Consider the following 6,000-nt stretch of genomic DNA (forward strand, 5'->3'; position numbering starts at 1 on the left):
ACTACAGGTTTCACCTAATCATGTGTCAATACTGTTTCATCAGTTGTAACAAATGTACCAGGCTAATGAAAGATGTTGATAATCAGCAACACTGTGCAGTGGGGAGAGGGCATATATGAGTACTCCCTGTCCATAAAAATCTTCTGGGGGGGAAAAAATGTGTTTTAAGGACTGTAGCAAAGCAATCTGTGGTAGAGTGTTAAATTGAAAGGTTCCCTTTCAGTTAAAATTTTTGTTCATAGTTAACTGGCATCTCCTAAAAATATGAAGACAGGAAAATCAGCAAGAGACCAACTCTTCCCCCCCACCCCAAAAATGTGCTTGGAAAAATGTGGACAAGTGATGAAATTTGCCTCTCACAACACCTGAACTTAAGTTACCCACCAAAGCTAGTTTATTGCTACATTATACATATCAGAGGCTATATAATCTGTGTGCATGATTTTGATAATAAATACCAGATCCACTGAAGCAAGGAACACCGCCAGCACTTGCAGAGCCTCTAAAAGCCATTCTCAGTCGTGTCGTCATCACTTCCCTGAAAGAACTGCAGTCCTAAATTTTACGTTAGTCATTCTTCCTTTGCTTCATAGTTTCACCACGTTCAAGTTAGACGCACAAATGATCATGTAATTTTGCCCGAATTTGAATTTTATATTAATAACATACTGAATGTGTTTGTCTGACTTGCTTTTTTCACTCAGTATTATGGTTCAAAATTTTTTAAACATCTGTTCATACTGAGTAGATACAAAGGAATATTGGCCACCCATGTTCCCACCACATGTTTGAGACAAAGAACATTCCTATTGAGGTAGAAGACCTGCTGTGAGGCCCCAGTCCTGACGCCTTCACACTCACCTCAGGAAACCAGCGTCCTGAATTTTGCACTTACCATTTCTTCTTTTATAATGTATGTTTGAGTCACTAAGCAAAATGTTCTTTTCCTTTACAAGTTTCTGTTTCTGAAGTAAAACAAAAGTGAAATTACTTGGATTGTAATTTGTTTTTAAAGGAATTCTGTTTATTTCTTTTTTTTCATTCTTGTAATGTTTATTTATATTTGAGAGAGAAACAGTGCATGAGCAGGGGAGGGGCAGAGAGAGAGCGAGACACAGAATCTGAAGCAGGCTCCAGGCTCCAAGCTGTCAGCACAGAGCCCAACGTGGGGCTTGAACTCAGAAGCCTTGAGATCATGACCTAAGCCGAAGTCGGACACATAACGACTGAGCCACCCAGATGCCCCTAAAGGAACTATCTTTAACATTCCACTATTACGATGCTATAGGATTTTTTTAAAGTTTATTTTCATTTATTTTGAGAGAGAGAGATAGCAACCAAGGAAGGGCAAAGAGAGGGAGACAGAATCCCAAGCAGGCTCCATGCTGTCAGTGCAGAGCCTGGTGCAAGGCTCAAACTCGTGCACTGTGAGACCATGACCTGAGCTGAAACTAAGAGTTGGGTGCTCAACTGACTGAGCCATCCAGGTGCCCCTGCTATAAGATTTTTAATATACTTTTTACTAGATCAAGGTTTCCTTCGAGCCCTACTTTGCTAAAAGTCCTTCCTTCCCTTCTTCCCTCCCTCCTTCCTTCCATGAGGGAAGCCAAATATTGTCATGAGTGCTGTCAATTTTGAAATAAACAGCCCAAAATTCTTGCCCCGAGGAAGCTTAACTTACAGTGAACAGACAGTAAGAAGACTGGTTAGTTATCAATTGGGCCAATTCATAGAATGGTTAGAGGTTACCAAGGGTTGGATGGTGGGCAGTGGAGAGCTATTGCTTCATGGGTACAGAGTTCCCATTGAGGATGATGAAAGAGTTTTGGAAATTGATGGTTACACAATGTTGTGAACGTATTTAATCTGCTGAATGGTACACTTAAGAATAGTTAAAATGGTAAATGTTGTTATGTGTGTTTTACCACAATTTTTAAAAAGTTAAAAAACAAAAAAATTATGTGAGATTGTAAAGAGCTTTAAGGAAAAGTAAGGCAAGGGGGTTGGAGAGCATTGGGGATTACAGGTTTAAGAAGTCAGCAGGGAAAAAAAAAAAAAAAGAAGTCAGCAGGAAGGGAAGGCCTCACTGAGGTGACACCACAGTTCAAAGTGGTTATTGAAGTCTACTGAATTTTGTCTGTATCTATGACATCATCATATGATTTTTCTTATTCAAGTTGCTAATATGGTAAAGCACAACAAATTACTTTTTTATAATGTAGAACCAATGTCTCACTTCTAGAATAAATTCAACTTGGCCAATATACATGTTTATATAAATATACTCACACATATTTATAATGTGTATGTTTTATACCCTCAGATTTAGAGTGATATATTTTGTTTAGGATCTAAAGATCCCAAACAGTTACATTCATCTGTGAGACTGGCTTTTTCCTCTCGTGAAAGAGTTTATGGTAAATAGAATGTACCCATAAAACTGTTTGGGCTTGGTAGTTTTCTTCGGGGAACAGCTGTAAACTCCTGATTTGATTCCTTTCATGGTAACAGGAACATTCAGATTTTCTAGTTTGTTCTTAAGTCAGCTTTGGTCATTTACATTGTTGTGGGATTTGCACATTTCATCTACATTTTCACATTCATAGGCATCTTTTCAATCTCTTGTATCTGTATGTGCATGCTCCCTTTTCATCTAATATGGCTTATTTGGGCTTCTATTTTTTAAAAAAGTTTATTTATTGTGAGAGGGAGGGAGGGGCAGAGGGTGAGGGAGAAAGAGAGAGAATCCCAAGCAGGCTCTGCACTGTCAGTGCAGAGCCCAACGTGGGGCTCAAACCCACAAAGCACAAAATCACGACCTGAGCCGAAATCCAGAGATGCCCAACCAACTGAGCCACCTAGGCACCCCTTCTATTTTTTATCAGTCTTGCCCAGAAGTTTATCAACTTTCCTAGCCTTTTTACAGAATCATTTTGGTGGCTTTGTTGATCCTTTCTATTGTATCTTTTTGTTATAATTAATTTCTGCCCTTGTATTTAATATTTTCTCCAGCTCTTTGGTAAAACATCTCTTTCTACTTTTAATGTCAAGACTCTTATCGGTAAGTGACAGAAATGCAACTCAAACTAGTATGAGTGGAAAGAAAGAGAGAGAAATTCCTAGACCCGTGTAACAGAGAAGTCCAGAGTATGGCTGCCTTTATTTTCCCATGCACACACCAGAAACTTCCTGGCTCCATCTATCTCTTAGGGATAGTAGCTGCAGGCCCAGACATATAGACCACCAAGTTCTTGACTCCAGCACTAAGGCATCATTTCCTGGTATCTCTGGCAAGTGTCCCAGAGAAGCCTCTGATTGGTCCAGCTCAGATTAGGGGCCTGTTCTTAAACCAATCACTGTAGCCAGAAAATTAGAGACATAAGCCAGACTGGGTCCAATGGGCAAAGGGCATAGTTTTAAAAAAGGTCATGGCTTCACATTAAACCCTAGAATGAAAAAGCTGGAAATAAAATGCTGCCACCCAAGTTAATGAACTTGTTAGTGGCTGGGTTGGGATTTTGAGTCTTCTTTCCATACTGAAGGAGAATCACTAGTGTTGGGAGCAGTTTCTGAACTCATAAGTTGAGAAAAAAAACTCCTTGTGAGGTTAAGGTAAATTGCACATACTCCTACCGTCAGATGGCGACCATCTGACCGATATCCACTCCCACTCAATTGTTTCTGCTTGAGCACCAAACCCCAAGGCATCTTGTGGATCGGTATTCAGAGTGACTTATTCGGGCCTTGATATGCTGATTGCATCTTGTGAAGGAACCTATTGGAGGAACTTCTTTTGTGATTATGGGAGCAAACATTTGTGTTTCCTAAAAAAAACCTGTTTTTCTTAATACATCCCCTTAAGCAAACAGGCTATTGACCCCTGCTCACGAAGAATTAACTTTGCCTTTGCTATGCTAAAAACATTGTCTTGTATGCTAAAGATACCTTCTTTCCCCATAGGATAAGCATCTAAATCACCTACCTCTATCACTATTGATGAGGTTAGGCATGAGTCTTCTACAAATCTATGTTCTGGGAAATTCTTACATATCAAAGAAATTTGTCATCAGAAATCATTGTCTAAGGCAAATGCCACTTCTGTGCCATCCCCCAAACACTTAATTATAAAATAAAGTTGAGCCCCAGTCAGAGCAGAGATGCCTGCCTGGTGACCAGAAAGAAAGATTCTCGTGGCTTTCTCACTCTCTCTCGCCAACACCATCCATCCTTTAGGGACCCCTGGACCGGCTGGAGCCGGCCTCCAGCACACCAGAACTTGTTAAAGATGAAAAGGAACACTTATTTCATGTTCATCTTTCAAACATACAGAAATAGCAATCTCTTTGAAATGTGTAACCACTAAATCATCCTGAGATGCCTAAAAAGACCTTGTCAAATTCCTTACCTTTCACAGAGGGTGTAATTTAAAGAATACTTTTCTTTCCGAAGGACACAATGAGTCAAAAGTAATTTTGTAGGTTTCTGTAATAAAAATTCAGATAAAAAATACACCACAAAAACTTTCAAACACTTTATTATTTCTAATAACATATTCAATCAAAATTGTAAATATTGAATCAGCAGTACAAAATAATTCTTTAAAAAAGTTTGGTCACATTTCCCCCTGCAGCCAGTTATATTCAGTTCTGAGGAAATTATCAAGATTATATAAAATTAAAGAGCATTGGTCCTCAAGAAATATTTCAGTGCCAAATTTATACTAGGCTCAGTAGGGCACCATCCCTCCCCTCTGAAGAGCTTACTGTCTTTAACATTTGGTCAGCAGTTAGTATTAAAAATAATTCCAAATAAAATATTAAGTTTCAGTGTTTTTCCCTAAGAGATCAAAACATTATTTATCACAAATTGTGGCCAGCTAAGTGCTAACATACTTGGGCATAGCTTCTCTCTCTGTAGCACTAATCAGTATTTACTAACATAGTACATACTTATTATTGCAACATTCTCTAACACCTGTTATCCCCAACAGATTCCAATGAGGAAAATGTGAAAATGCTGCACTCAGCCCTTCATTAGACTTAAAGTTCTATTCCTAGCTGAGCTTTGGCTAACTTTGTTTTGCAGTACTGAAGAAGAATCCCTCATATACATCTACATGATTTTTGACCAATTCAATTATGTGTAATATTTAGATTTCATCTTTTAAGGTTTATATTTTCTGAAGTTTCTTCCATGAACATGTATTCACTTCATACTGGGAAAAAACTGATTATTTCATAATATATCTTTCCTTGCAATTATTACCTAAATAATCATTGTCACATTCAAATACTTAGATGATACCAGTGTTATTTTTACCAAAAACACTTTTTAAACAAAACTCTGTTACCCAGGAAACATGACCCACTAAAGAAGAATTATCTGTAGTTGAAATAAACTACTAGCCTGTCCCCTCACAGAACTGCTATGAGTGTGGTGACAGTTAGAAAGTCACCTTTGGACCCTGTGACTTATTGTGGGCTGAATTCTTCAAAAGCCACTCTACCACAGTACAGCTGCCATAGAAAGTCTCTGCTCTTGTCATTGAGAAATTTTTTTAATGTTTTATTTATTATTGAGAGAGTGCAAGTGTAGGAGGGGCAGATAGGAAGATGGACAGAGGATCTGAAGTGGGCTCTGCACTGACAGCAAGCCCCATGTGGGGCTTGAACTCATGAACCACTAGATCATGACCTGAGCAAAAGTCAGACACTCACCCAACTGAGCCACCCAAGTGCCCCGAGTAATTTTTTTAAAAACTATTTGGAATAACAGTTGCATAAATCAACTCAATATAATATATATTACTTTTTTCTTCAATTTATATAATAGGACAAATGATATTATGCTACAGTTACTTTTATTAAGAAAAATTTGAAAACCATTTATGCTCTACAAGGAAAAAAATGAGGCAGATTTCAAACCAATGTCTGTCAACTACACTTCAATTATCAAAAAAAAAAAAAAAAAAAAATTAAAAAAAAACAAAAACAAAAAAAG

The sequence above is a fragment of the Crocuta crocuta genome, unplaced genomic scaffold (assembly GCF_008692635.1).
Source record: "Crocuta crocuta isolate KB4526 unplaced genomic scaffold, BGI_CrCroc_1.0 scaffold39, whole genome shotgun sequence".
NCBI lineage: Eukaryota > Metazoa > Chordata > Mammalia > Carnivora > Hyaenidae > Crocuta > Crocuta crocuta.